The sequence below is a fragment of the Nycticebus coucang genome, chromosome 2 (genome assembly GCF_027406575.1).
Source record: "Nycticebus coucang isolate mNycCou1 chromosome 2, mNycCou1.pri, whole genome shotgun sequence".
Classification (NCBI taxonomy): domain Eukaryota; kingdom Metazoa; phylum Chordata; class Mammalia; order Primates; family Lorisidae; genus Nycticebus; species Nycticebus coucang.
Genome location: NC_069781.1, coordinates 72,774,499 through 72,790,573, shown reverse-complemented (window position 1 = coordinate 72,790,573; position 16,075 = coordinate 72,774,499). Strand labels below are relative to the sequence as shown.

Here is a 16,075-nt window from a genome sequence, read left to right as displayed (position 1 = left end):
TAAACTGGGACTAATCAAAACTAAAAACTTTATTGCTTTTAAAGGTATCATCAAGAAAGTGAAAAGACAACTCACAGAATGGGAGAAAATTTTTGCAAATGAAATCTCAAACAAGAGACTAAGACAAATAACCCAATTTAAACATGGATAAAGAACATTTGGAGAATAGACATTTCTCTAAAGATACACAGTGAATAACAAGCACTTAAAAGGATGCTCAAACCTCTTTATATACTGGAGAAATGCAAATCAAAACCACATTGAGATATTGCTTTATACCCATTAGAATGGGTATTATAAAAGAAAGATACTAACAAGTATTGGTAAAAAAAAGTAAAGAAAGTGGAAACCTCATAGATTGTAAATAGTATGGCTGCTTTGGAAAGTTTGTTTTATCTCAAAAAGTTAAATAGAGTTGCTTTGTAATCCAGCAATTCTCCTCCCAGTTATAGACCCAAGAAAATGAAAACATTTGTCCACATAAAAACTTGTAAATGAATGCTCATAGTAGCATTATTCATAACAGCCAAAAAGGCAAAAAAAAAAAAAAAATCAATGTCTGATAATGGCTATTTTTCTGTATAATCCTATTGTAATCTTCTAAGCCAAATACATAGTAAGAACCACTATTTTGCCAAATATTACAACTTTCTTTTACAGAACAAACCCACTTTTTAATATTTTTAGCTGAAAGATCATACTATAATTACCTTGCTATTTATTACAGCTATAAAAATGTATCTGATTTAGTAGTCCTGGTTCATTAATTAATTAAGATTAATAAAGAAATTATCAATATTGATAGGGCATTTATATATATTCATTACATTTGAATACTTAAATAATATTAAATAATTTTACCACTATTCAACTTTCTTCAAAGGTGCTTATAGTGTTGTGGAGTTTTACCTCTTAATGAATGGTGGCGGTAGCAGCAGGCTGGTAGAATTTAGCTTCCCCCACACAAGAGCTGAGACTCCAAAAGCATACTCATTCAATAGACTAGTGTACTAGAAACAGCCCCTTCCTTCCAACCTTAACTAGGGGACTGCAAAGGAAATTTTTTGTGTTCACAATAGGAGTGGTAGTGGAAATAAAGAAAATCCTTCCCAAGAATTTATAACCATTAGTTGACTCATGTGATTTTATTGTACAAAGTCATATTTCTTTTTTTTTTTTTTTTGTAGAGACAGAGTCTCACTTTATGGCCCTCAGTAGAGTGCCGTGGCATCACACGGCTCACAGCAACCTCCAACTCCTGGGCTTCAGTGATTCTCTTGCCTCAGCCTCCCCAGCAGCTGGGACCACAGGCGCCCGCCACAACGCCCGGCTAACAAAGTCATATTTCTTGTGTGTTCAGAAAAACATTACACTAAGAAATGAGTTTAATGTCATCTCATGCCAATACTGCTGTCAAGTATGTGAACAGAAAAAAATCGGATCTCTGAGGGAATGCAACTTTATGCCTAGACCTTAAGGAACTTCTATTAAAAACAAAAAGAAGAAGCAACCCCAAAAGACAATAGATAATAGGTTTAATAGGTAAAAATTATAGACCATAGGAATACAATGTTCAGAAAAACAAAACTGAAAATATTAGTAAAGAGAGTAAGACTATAAAACATGACAAAGCAGTTTTGAAAAATAACTTCTATAAATGGAAAAATAAAGAAATTAAAAGAACCGCCCCTCAGATTTACAGCTACTTCCTCAACAGCAATAATGGAAGCCAACATACAATAGAATATCTTTAATATACATAGAAAATAATCATCAATGTAAATTTCCATTCACAGCAAAAATATCTTTCAGAAAAGTAGACAAAAATAAAGATATTTCAGACAAATAAAAACTCAAATATTTGTAATTAAAAGACCCCATCTAAAGGATGTACTTCTAGTGGAAAGACAGCGATCCCTAACTAAAAACTAGAGATGAGAAAAAAGCAAAACAGCAGTAATATATAGGTTAATATATATACATACACATGGCACAAAATAATAAATTCATTTTGTGGAGTTTAAACAGAAGACAAGATAGAATTAAAACAAATAACAATAGCAAGTAAGCTGGGCAAAATATGATTAAATTTGAAAGAGTTTCACAGTCCTTGTATTATTTATTTATTTATTTTTTGAGACCAACTCTCACTATGCTGCCCTGGGTAGAGCACCATGGCATCATAGCTCACAGCAATCTTAAACTCTTCGGCTTAAGTGATTCTCTTGCCTCAGCCTCCCAAGTAGCTGGGACTACAGGCGCTCACCACAATGCCCAGCTATTTTTTGATTGCAGTTGTCATTGTTGTTTGGCTGGCTGGGTTTGAACCTGCTAGTTCCAGTGTATATGGGGGACGTCCTAGTGCTGAGCTACAGGCACCAAACCCGTCCTTGTATATATTGAAAGGAGAGTAAAAATATTGATTAGTTAATGTGGCTACTAAAATATAATGATAATAATAGACTTTATCAAATAATCAAATTACCAGAGATGTAACAGAAGGAAAAATAAAAGAAGGCAAAAAGAAGAGGAAAAGAAAAAATGGGATAAATAGGAAATACAAAGTAGTAAATATTTCAAATGATATGAAGATGTAATAACCAAAAGTAGTGAGTTGTAGCTAAAGCAGTACACAAGGGAAATTTATAAATTAAGAAAGTATATTTTGGGCGGCGCCTGTGGCTCAGTCCGTAAGGCGCCGGCCCCATATACCCAGGGTGGCGGGTTCAAACCCAGCCCCGGCCAAACTGCAACCAAAAAATAGCCGGGCGTTGTGGCGGGCGCCTGTAGTCCCAGCTGCTCGGGAGGCTGAGGCAGGAGAATCGCTTAAGCCCAGGAGTTGGAGGTTGCTGTGAGCTGTGTGAGGCCACGGCACTCTACAGAGGGCCATAAAGTGAGACTCTGTCTCTACAAAAAAAAAAAAAAAAAAAAAAAAGAAAGTATATTTAGAAAAGAAGAAAAGTTGGAAATCAAATATGTTAAGTGTTCATTTCAAAAACACTAGTAAAGACAGTAAGTTAAACCCCTACCACACAATAAAAATAAAGAATTATTTCTTTATACAGCAGCAATTAATGAATTAGAAAACATATCTATAATGAAAAAATTACCAAACTCCAAAGTTGGTTATTTGAAAACGTTAAGAAAACAAATTAAACCCCTGGCAAGAAAGATCAAGACACACACACACATACACACTCATAACAGTTGTTTTTATCTGTTGGGATATCCTGTAGATCCTACAATAAACAATATAATGACATTATAAACAGTTTTATGCAATAGATAATTGAAAAGAAATAAACTATTTTGAATAATACAAATTAACAAAACTGACACCAGAGTAAAAGTCTGTATAACCTTGTATCTATTTTAAAAACCACATAATGAAAAATCTTCCCCACATAGAAAAACTGAGGTCCTAAAGCCTTCGCTGAAAGAATTCCTTAAAAAATGAAATTAGAAACAACATATAAAACAGACATGGTAAAGAAGCAAAAGAGGGAAATAAGAAATTATCAGATTGGTCCAGGCAGATTTAAAGAAAAAACAAAAAGAATATCTAGAAATGGGTGGCGCCCTGAGCTCAGTGGGTAGGGCGCCAGCCATATATTCCCAGGCTGGCGGTTCAAATCCAGCCCAGGCCAGCTAAACAACAATGACAACTGCAACAAAAAACAGCTAGGCGCTGTGGTGGGCACCTGTAATCCCGGCTACTTGGGAGGCTGAGGCAAGAGAATCATTTAAGCCCAAGAGTTTGAGATTGCTGTGAGCTGTGACGCCATAGCACTCTACCAAGGGCGACATAGTGAGACTCTGCCTCAAAAAAAAAAAAAAAAGTATATCTAGAAACAAAAAATATAATCACCAAATAAAAACTCAATAGATAGGTTAAATAGCTGACTGTCACAGGAAAAAAACAAAAAGCTGAAGAAATTTCAGACTTTATTGCAAAAAGATAAAGATATGGAACATAAGATATAACAAAGACCAATGAAAGACAGATTAAAATCTAACCTTACAACAAATCAGAGTTCCAGAAAATAAGAATAGAGAAGAGGGATAAGGAGGTGATGACAGTAATCCTTGAAGCAATAATGGCTGAGAATTTTCCAAAGCTGATGAACACAAATTCTCAATTCAGAAGTCCAAGAAAATAAAGAAAGACACCTTTGGGCAGATGATAATAAAACAAACACCAAAGATAAAAAGACAATCTTACAAATAGTCAAACAGGAAAAAAAAAAAAAAAGGACAAATTACATATACAGGAAAGACAAGACTTGAGAGACGATTTACCAATAGTAAAAAATAAACCAGAAACAATGGAATAAAATTTTTAAGTTACTGAGTTAATATAATTATCAAACTAGAATTTCATAACCAGTTAAATTTTCATTCATTCATGAGAGTAAATTAAAACAATTTTCAAGAAGACTAAAATAAGAACTTCTATCTAACGTGTCTTCTCCTTCCATCCAATAACAATAACAAGGAGTCAAATTTACCTTTTCACTTGAACCAACAAAAAAATTCTGATAAAATATATGAAACAATGGTTTTCACAAACCTAAAGATTAAGCAAATGATAATAATCCCTGAAAGAAGAGATATAGATGAAGTCAGCTCAACAATTGTTCCAGTTTGTTGCACCTTGAGAGTTTCCAGGCCATATTGTAAACAGAGGCAAAGGCAAAGCCTAGAAGTCTCTTCTAACAGAGAAGAAGCAAGAGTCTATAGTGACCAAAGCAGTTAGAATCTGCAAAGACAGAGAGAGATGCATAAAGAGAGAACATCAGAGATGTGCAGGGTCCCTTCAAAGTATTCAGAGTGCTGATTAAAGTACATATATAAGGTGACAATTATGAGAACATGCAAGGTGAGGGATAGAAAAGATTAGAAAAAAATAGTGCCTGTTTCCACCAGCCAAACTAGAAAATTAGACACATAATTCATGGAATTTTAGGTGGAATATTCAGGAATATTCAGTCTTGCCTTGGTAGTAGAGACCAATTAGATCTAGACTATTCCTCTGGATCCAAGTAACAAAATAAAAGACCCCAAATGATAAAACTGTTTCCAACTAACTTAACTGAGTTCCACAAAAAAGGTCAAGAAGATTTGTAGGAATACAAAAATGTCCAGCATCCACCAAGGTAAAATTTATAATGTTTGTCATTCAAACCACGACTACCAGGCATATAATACCTGGTATTATATGGACTCATGATGAGAAAAATCAATCAAAACAGACCCAGAAATGATACAGATGTCAAAATTATTAAATATAGACATTAGAGAGTTATTGAAACTATATTCCGTATGGTAAAGATGTGGAAAATATAAAAAAGACCCAAATTAACTTTTAGAGATGAAAATTAGAACATCTGAGATGAAAATACACTAAACAGGAATAATGGCAGACTGGACATGGCAGAAGAAAAGATTAGTGAACTTGAAGACAGTGATAAAAGCTATCCAAATTGAAATATATAGAGAAAATACTTCCACAGTGTATACTTAAGGGAAAAAGAATGATCACAGAAAAATGTTCTAAGATTCCAGTTCAGGGGTAGGAAATGACACAGCTAAATTATTAATCAACAATATACATAAGATGGATGATGCAGAAGAGATCAAAATTAAGAACAGAAATAAGAGTGCACAGCTTCCAGATCAGTGGAAATAGGCATAAGTGAATTCTACAGATGGATATCAAAGAGAAAGCCAAACTGAAAAGTCAATAGCAATATAAGCATTTATTGGGCGGCGCCTGTGGCTCAGTCGGTAAGGCGCCGGCCCCATATACCGAGGGTGGCGGGTTCAAACCCGGCCCTGGCTGAATTGCAACCAAAAAAATAGCCGAGCGTTGTGGCGGGCGCCTGTAGTCCCAGCTACTCAGGAGACTGAGGCAAGAGAATCACTTAAGCCCAGGAGTTGGAGGTTGCTGTGAGCTGTGTGATGCCACAGCACTCTACCCAGGCCCATAAAGTGAGACTCTGTCTCTACAAAAAAAAAAAAAAAACATAAGCATTTATTTATAAATGTGGACATAACTACCAGGAGAAATAGCTAAAACTTAAAGGTAGATGACTCCCAGTCATGAGCTTTAAGTTGAGCTGGGTGAGACTGCTTTTCCAAACAGTCTGTAAAATTAAAAAAAAAAAAAAATTTAAGCAAATTTTCAAAAGCTCCAGTGTATTAGTCAGGTGATTTAAGATCCTATTTACATAAAGCTTACAGATACTGTGTATCTTACCATGAAACTGAGTTTCTCTACACTTTACACATCGAGAAGGGGAGGATATTTTTCTTCAATATTCTCCTAACAATTCACAAGGTTTTCAAGTTATTTCCCATAAAATTTAATTCAGAGTTTAAAAGTTTATTATAAGATACTACATCTATTAGACTATAAACCATTAAAAAGTAAGTTTATTTATTACTATTCCTTAGCACAGAAAAGTGGTTTTGGTCAACTCTGTATTAATACTATGAGCTCACTATAAAATCACACACCAGTTAGAAAATATCTCAGACCATAAATCTAGGAATTTTCTTTTGTTGGTTATATATACAAGTAAAATATAATGGAGCTGATGGTAGATTTGTTTTCAAAATTAAAATGTATGCGGTACCTTGTTTTTCCCAAGGGAATAAGATTATAATATTAGGAGGCACCAACTACTACAATAGGTACAAAGAGTTAGTACCAAGTAGGGAAAAGGATACCACAGAAAAATTTTGTATCCTAAAGCCAATGCGTAAGTGACTAATTATAATGAAATACTTTATGTTCTGATAGGGAAGAGGAAGATTGTTACATGTTTCTGCAAAGGCAAAAGAGTAACAACTAGTACTGAAAGGGGAAGTTGGAGCAGATGAAAAAGCTTTTATGGACTTGTTTTTGCATAAAGCAGTGTAAAGAAACCTTTGGCCAATACTGATTAGTGATATGATAATTTCTGAACCTATTTATCTTACAGATAAGGACACTAAGGACATATAGAAGGATAAGTTAATAACATCTATGGGCTTTCCCAGTAGCTTACAAGAGCCAGAAATAGTCTACCCAGTAGGAAAAAGTTAGCACCAACTGGCTTACTTTTAGAAGGGGATGAAAGTTAATCCACGGCATAATACACATATTCAATCGTATAAAACACATTTTCTGGTAGCTCAGGTACCTGGAAGGGCCATGACACAGTGTGATGGTGCCATCTGCATGCACTGCCTAACGGCAATTAAGGGGGGCTACTCACTCACACTTCAGGTCCTCATAAACTGTACCTTTCAGGGGAGGATAAGAGAATCTAGTGTCAGACTATGAATATTAAAGAGATATGAGAAGGAAAAATAAAGTACATGGCTGGTATAGACTATAATAGGACTAACAAATAGTCCAACAGAAATAGTACTATCGAAGAATTTCTGTCCTGATCCTCAGCAGCCCAGTGAACCGGGAATGGAAGCTCTTGCCAAAGAGCTCTAGATTAAATGAATAGAGCCTGCCAATTCTGAAAACTTTAACACTTAAAACATAATTAGAAAATGAAAAATACAATTTAAAAGTGCTGAAGCAAACCACATTTTGCTGACATGGACAGATAAAAAAACAGCTTTCCAAGTTATTCTCAACTTAAAAATGTATTCAAAAAAGTACTAAAATCAGATAAAGTATACACATTTATAAAACATAAGTTCAAAAAAATTAAGTCTTCAGTGTTGTGTAAATACCAAAAGACTGCCTAAGGATAGTTTAAAAAATCACATTTGCTTATTTAAAAGAAGGTGGAAGGGGAATAAACAACACCACATAAACAAAAAAAGTGGTCCAACAATGTTTTCTTTTCTAGATCACCTCTCATTTTTGATGTTGCTCTTCCCTGGCATGAGAAGTATTTACCTGTTACTGTGTGAAATACTAATAGAATAGAATAGAAGAGCTAGGTCTAAGGCTATTTTGGTCATGTAAAATTTGGCAGCAACAATGCTAATGAGTTAACACCTTTACAAAAGAAAATTATGTTTCAAAGTATCTTGTCTTTACTAGTTTTATAAACTTTTATTGAATGCTTATCATGTTTGAGGATACAACAAATGAGAAAACATGGACCCCCACTCTCAAAGACTATACAATCTAATAAAAAACGCATAGGAGCTTTAATCCACAATAATTCATTAACTGAGGAAACAATACAGTATGCAAACTGGTGGCATGAAAAATGAAAGTAAGACTTTTATTTACATTTTCTAAAATGAATAATAAATAATATTGTATTTCAAGAAAATCAACCATTCATACCAAGTGTTAGTTAAGCTTCTTATCAGCCAACAACAGAATCTCTTCTGGCTGGTTAAAACAGAAAAGGAATTTATTTAAAGATTAGTAAGGAATTTACAGAAACTCTGTTAAGGGTTAAAGAGGCAAACATAGAAGATATAAAGCCAGAAAACAATCTCAACCACACTTGGGAGATTCTCCAGGCAAAACTAGACTGCCAATGGTACTTGGCATCTCCAATACTAAGAACCTGGAATAATCAGAGCTCCTACCACCAGCTTTGCCAAAAGACGAATTCTCTTGCCCAAGATTCACTTGATATTGCTCCTACACAATTTCAAGTGAGAAGTGTTTGCATGGTCACATGCCTCTACCTTCCCTGAGTGGGTTTTGAGAATATAAATTTTCTGGTATCTATCTTGGGAAGTTAGGACTTGTAAAATAAAAAATTGCCATGCTGCAGAAAAGCTATTAAAAAAATGCAATGGGGTCACAGATCACAAATATCTATTAAGTCACTGTTACTTTACGTTATAGAGAATCAGAAAATAAATCACTAAAATCACAGTTTTTATTTTACACAAGTATAGAAAAATATTTGTTTTAACTCCAGTGATTTACAAATCAATAAAATACAGTTTACAAATTTACACACTATTTCTGGTAGTCCAGTTTTACACAAAGGAATAATGAACAGATCCAAGATTTTTAATACAACTAATGTAGACTTTAAAGTTACCAAAACTGCAACCTAATGTCATATTCTAGATTAACAGAAATTTACTTGAGGAGAGTAATCAATTTCACTTTTTTACAGAAAGTATCTAAAATATATTGTCTACTTTCCTGCTTAATAACAAAGGCATACAAATTATAAGTTAATTGTAATGGCTCCAAGTCGGCGTTATAAGTAGAATGTAGTGGTTGTGATTAAAGACTATGTCAGCAACTATTAATTAATTAGTTCTTTCACTAAATTTTCCTAGACTTTCCCTTGTGGTGTTGCTTATTCCAAAATCAACAGGGCCTCCCTACACTGCCCTCAAGATTGCCTGCTATCCTATCAGCATTTCCCTCAAGATAACCAGACTATCAAGCCTCTCTGTTCAACATCAGCCACCTCCTTAACACCGGTTCATTTTGAATTTTGGAATCTGATCTAAGAAACCATTATTTTTATGGCACATATTGTGTAAAAAGGAAAACTGCCTATTATACAAAAATTGAAACAGTGTAGGGAGCTCCCTTCCTTTAACTGGAATACTTTACAAATTAGAGACTAAACTGTTAAAAATGTTTATAAAAATTATTTTGGGGTTTGTGTTTGCCCAGAGGATCACCTGTGAATTATCAGATGTCTATCAGATAAAGTGTTACCATATTAAAATCTGTTCAAATTGCAGCTGTGTTGATCCTAAATTTCTGATATAAAAGGTATTTTAACCTACTTAACAGGCTAGACAGCTGGAGACTTTCTCCCCACTACTTATGCCAAAGGTTTTAGTTAAAAAAAAAAAAAAAAAAAGCCTATGCCTAGGGCAAAAGTACAACTACAAGAATCATAAGCTCGTTGGCACTCTCCCTTGTCTTCTAACATTACTTTTCCTATGATTTCAAAGTATTCTCCAGATCTAAATTTGTGAATATTTATATTCTCTGCTAGTCTCTAACTTTGACAGAATATTGGATTGAAAGAAGTGACAGACTGACAGAATTTCAGGTATCATGACAGAAGATAGGATGAATGCACATAGGATGGGAGGCTTTATTTGGCATTCTCTTGAGAACTCAAAAACAAATCTTGGGATAGGGTCAAAAGACTCAATAAACTGTGCCTGTCCCACTAGCTATGTAGTACTTTACAAATTTTAATATTATGTTTTCAATTATAAAATAAAAGTACACTTATTTTAGAAAATTTAGAAAACAAAGGTCAAAAGAAAAGTTCCACCATTTCTGATACATATGTGTTGTTACATGAACACATAAAGTCTATAATACTCATAAAGTCTAAATTTGGATACACATAAAGTCTATAATACTCTCTTTGCAATGAAGAGAGGGGAAAAAAGGCTACTGTGGCAAGAATCAAGGAGAAAATGATACAAAAAAGGTTACAGAGATATGGAGAGCCCAAAAGGTGAAAAAGTGAAAGAATGGTCTTGTAAATTATATTAAACCATTAAAGTTTTTGTATATGCTTGCTTTGTTTTGGGGAGATAGCTACTAATGGGATAGGTGAGTGGAATGATCAGATTTGGATACAGAAAAGTCCACTCTATCTTTAATGTGAAAAGCAAACTGGAATGAGGCCAGCACAGACATTGTTAAACCAATTAAGAGAAGATTCTATTAGTTTAAGTGAGATGAAAAAAGTAGGATGGAGGCAGAAAAGACAGAAAAGTGGGCAGATTTAAGAGAGATTTAGAAAATAAAAGGGTCAGGATTTAGAGATGGATTCAATATGTATGTGGGAGAGAGGAAGGTATTCAAGATGAATCCCAGATTTCTAACTTTTACAATCCAATGTTTAATGGTGCCATTCACTAAGATAAGGAGTCCTATAGTAAGACTGAATTTTAGAGAGAAAGATCAAGCATTCATAGTCAAATTTAGTTGCGATCAATTTAAGGAAGATATATGGAACCTAATATCTTTTGTTTGCCTCCAGATCCACTCTCCACCCTTTACTATTAAGGTTTATCTGTTATCAACAGGCAACCTCATCCTCTGGCTTCCTTTGGGTTTGGTCCATGGAGAGCCCTGACAGATGATTAGAGAGATATAGGAAACCAGAGTGAAGTGTTTATACTTTGGCTCCCTGCAAGACTGCCTTGGGCAGTGTTCTTCAATAGAAGATGTCCTCTCAAAACAGTCTCTTCTCTGGAATTGTCTCCTGGGCACCAATAACTACACTCTCTGCTTGCCCTGGTAAATTGTCTCTTAAGGTTCTCCTATAGTCCAACCCCTATAAAAATAAACTCTTCTTGAAATATCCTAATTTGAATGTGCCACATGCTTTCTGACAGATGAGAGACACTGCTACCAACAATGATAAGATTCCATATCCAGAAAGATATTAATTAAGTAGGCAATTAGGTCTGAAACTTAAAGAAAAGATTTGGATGAAAGACATATGAATCTTCTGCATGTAGGTGATAAGGGCATAGATAAGAACACTTATAAATAAAGTATAACATGAGGCTGGGTCACTGGCTCATATCTGTAATCCTATCACTCTGGGAGGCTGAGGAGGAAGGATTACTTGAGGCCAAGAATTCAAGACCAGCCTGAGCAACATAGCAAGATCCCCAGCTCTAACAAAAAAAAGAAAAAAATTAGCCAGGCACAGTGACACACACCTGTAGTTCCCATTACTTGGGAGGCTGAGGCAGGAGGATCACCTGATCTTAGGAGTTTCAGTTACTGTGAGCTCTGATGATGGCAATAGTGTCTCAAAAGAAAAAAAAAGTATAACATGAGAAAAGGAGAGGTCTAGGACGAAAAATTAAGATGCAGCAACATCTAGGCAGTTAAGAACTGGATAAAAGTAAAATATTAGATAACTTTGACACTTAAGACTGAAGAAGAATGACCACAATTCAAAAATTCAAAAATTTGGGTGGTGCCTATGGCTCAAGAAGTAGGGCACTGGCCGTATATACCAGAGGTGGTGGGTTTGAACCTGACCCTGGCCAAAAACTGCAAAAAAAAAAAAAAGAAAAAATTCATGAGTTGTCAGAAAGAAGAGTAAATATATTAGTTTTACTCTTTAAGTCAAGGATATATAATAAAATAACTGCTCTATTAAATACTTTATTTATTAAAATTACTGCTCTAATTTATTGAATACTTTATTTAGAACACATGTGATAGTAACTACTTTATCAATACAAACTCCTCACAACTCTAAGAGGGTGCATTATTGTAGTAACACTTCATTAGACATTAAAGTACTTGCCAATATGATTAAAGTAAAAATGAACACACACACACATTTATCCATCTCCATCCTCAAAGGAGACACATAAAAGAATGTTTATTACAGTACTCTATAATAACTAAACACTAGAAATAATCCAAAATGTCCATTCTCTTCTGGTAAATGGATATACCATAATATAGTGACCTAATATAATACTATATAGTAGCACTTGAAATAAACTAGAATAAAATAGTTTGACATAGATAAAGCTTAGATACAAGAAATCTCTCACCAGATATGCCCTCTTGTCCTTGGACTTCTCAGACTTCATTACTATGCAAAATAAATTCCTTTTCTTTATAAATTACCCAGTTTCAGGCATTCTATTATAAGCAATGTAAGTGACTGGGCACTTTTTTGACTATTGAGCACAGAAAGGAGAAACAAAGTCTAGTGGAGTTAAGAGGATGGAGACTGGCATTCAAGGCAGATTAATAACCTAGAAGTTGTAAGGTAATTATAAAAAAGAAGGAAACTATGCAGTAAAAGAGTTTCAGAAATCTACACAAGGGGCACCTTGAGATGTTGCTGAGTACAATAGTCTCTTGGTATCCACAAGGCATTGGTTCCATGACCCCACCTTATTCAGGTGCCTTATAAAAAATGGCATAGTTTTTGCATATAACCTACACACATCCTCCCATATACTTTAATCTCTAGATTAACTTTAACACTTAATACAATGTAAATGCAATATAATTATATTGCATTTTAAAATTTGTATTATTTTTTATTGTTGTATTGTCTTTTTTCCCCCAAGTATTTTTGATTCCAGGTTGGTTGAATCAATGAATGTGGAACTGGCAGATAACTAACATCCTACTATCCTAACCTGTGACTTCACAGAGTAAAACTCCACAAAGTTGAATCTGACCAGGAAATTCTAAGCTATAATAATGACTCAGAGTCACACAAAATGAGAAGTGAACTCTGACTAGCTGGAAGGGAAGGTCCTCAGTCATAACTCTGGGGCATTTAGTAGAGGGCCTACACTTGAGGGATTATGCTATAATAGGGATAAACTGCAGTAAAAGCTATTCCACACCCACCGGAGAACTGCCTAAAATCTGAACTTAAAAGGATCATTAAACTCTTCCATAACAAACTAACTGCTACCAGCACAAAGTTCAATCCTCTTTGAAGGAAGTAAGTAAAAATCAGATACTCAAAAGTTAACATTCACAATGTCTAATTTCCAACAAAAATCAGATGCCAAGAAGCACAAAAATCTAACTTATAAGCAGGAGAAAAATAAGTCAAATATAAAGTCCTAAAAATGACAAAGATGATGGAGTTACACAGAGACAGAAAGTAGAATGGTGGTTACCAGGGCTGTGGAGAGGGAAGAATGGAGAGTTGTTTTTTAATGGGTATAGAACAGGCGTCCTCAAACTGCGGCTCGCGGGCCACATAAAGTGGCGTGAATTGTATTTGTTCCCGTTTTGTTTTTTACTTCAAAATAAGATATGTGCAGTGTGCATAGGAATTTGTTCATAGTTTTGTTTTTTTTAAACTATAGTCCGGCCCTCCAACGGTCTGAGGGACAATGAATTGGCCCCCTGTGTAAAGTTTGAGGACGTCTGAGGTAGAGTTTTAGTTTTGCAAGATACTAAGAGTTCTAAAGATTGGTTGCACAACAATGTGAATGTACTTAATGCCACTGAACTATACACTTAAAAACGGTTAAAATATTAAATTTTATGTTGTGTATTTTACTACAATTAAAAAAATTTTTAAATAAGTTTATAAAAAGTAAAAAAAAAGATGCTGGAGTTAGCAGATAAAAATATTAAAATGTAAACATAGGGCGGTGCCTGTGGCTCAGTGAGTAGGGTGCCAGCCCCATATGCCGAGGGTGGCAGGTTCAAGCCCAGCCCCGGCCAAACTGCAACCAAAAAATAGCCGGGCGTTGTGGCGGGCGCCTGTAGTCCCAGCTGCTCGGGAGGCTGAGGCAAGAGAATCGCGTAAGCCCAAGAGTTAAGAGGTTGCTGTGAGCCGTGTGACGCCACGGCACTCTACCTGAGGGCGGTACAGTGAGACTCGTCTCTACAAAAAAAAAAAACGTAAACATAATGAGAGAAATGAAGATACATATACATGTAAATATATAAAAGACACAAAAGAACTAAATGTAACTGCTAAGGCTGAAGAAAATATGAAATGAAAAGTTTACTGGATTAGACACTACAGAAGAAAGGATGAGCAATCTTGGAAACTTGGCACAGAGAAGACTGAAAGTCTGTGGATGAGAGAAGCAAAACGAACCTTAAGCAAGATAAACAAATACACATATAACACACGCTAAATGCATAGCACAAATTGTTAAAAAAAAAATAATTAAGAGAAAAATCTTAAAAGCAGTTAGAGACTTACATGAAATATAGAGGAACAAATTATGCATGGTAAAACATATCATGCTTTAAGTGCTGCAAGCAAAAGACTTATGTAGTATATATATCTCCATCCTTCAAAATGTAAGGCCAAATAAAAACATTTACAGACAAAAAAACCAAAAAACAAAAAAACAAAACACCCTCCGAATTCATTGTTAGATCTACATTACAAGAAATGTTAAGGAAGAAAAAGTATCCAATGTACTCACCCCTACTATGAAACTAATTTTTGGCTTTCATATGAAAGCTATAACCCAGTTATAAGCTAAGAATATGGGGAATAGGGAGAGGGAGGGGAGGGAGGGATGAGGATGGGCAGAGGGAGGGTGATAGGTGGGATTACACCTGCGGTACATCTTACAAGGGTACATGTGAAACTCAGTAAATGTAGACTATAATTGTCTTAACACAATAACTAAGAAAATGCCAGGAAGGCTATATTAACCAGTGTGATGAAAATGTGTCAAACTGTTTATAAAATCAATGTATGGTACCCCATGATGGCATTAGTGTACACACCTATGATTTAATATTAATAAAAAAAAGAAATGTTAAAAGAACTTCTTTAGGTAGGAAAAATTTATTCCAGATGGCCCGATGAATTAAATATAAAATACAAATGTATGTATTAAATATGAAATACTTTTTCTCTTCATTCTTAAATTTCCTTGAAAGTAACCGTTTACAGCACATACAGTAACAATACAGTGGTAGTTTATAACACATGTAGAAGGAAAATACATGACAACATCACAAAGGATGGGAAGTGGTAAACAGAAGCACTGTGAAGTGGTACAGCATTATTTGAAGTTGACTGTGATGAATTGAAGAATATCCCATAACCCCTAGAGAAAGTATTTAATAGTTGAAAAAAAAAATCAAACAATGAGGTATAGCTAAGGAGCCATTAGCCAAGGGAGAAGATAAGACAGAATACTAAAAAATGTAAGAAATATTACTGGGAATAAAAAGGGACACTTGTAATAAGAAAGAACTTAATTCATCAAAAAACCTGAAAGTCAACCTGGCTTATTGTACCCTCAATGAATCCCCAACAATAAAAAAAAAAACAAAACCTTAAAGTCATAACTATGCATGGCAGAGTCTCAACTTAAATGAAGCAAAATCTGACAGAACTCAAGAAAAGAAATTGACAAAAGGTCACTAAAAATTGTATTTTTACATACATTGGCAATAAATAATTATAAATTCAATTTTAAAATGATTTACAATTGCATCGAAAACATGAAGTGTGTAGAAGAAAAGGTAACTAAATATGTGAAAATGTGTACACTAAAAACTACAAAATATAGCTAAGAAAAATCAAAGTAAACAATTATCCAGAAACTGACTGATTACTTTCATGCAATCTCAATCAAAATTTCCTTCAGCTTTTTTATTTCCTTAGAGATT

General features: G+C 34.5%; 1 protein-coding gene across 3 annotated transcripts in view; it reads right to left on the bottom strand.

Moving 5' to 3' along the window:
* Positions 1 to 16,075, bottom strand: part of KIAA2026 (KIAA2026 ortholog) — a 96,570-nt gene that overhangs the window by 48,965 nt on the left and 31,530 nt on the right. The window lies entirely within an intron of this gene.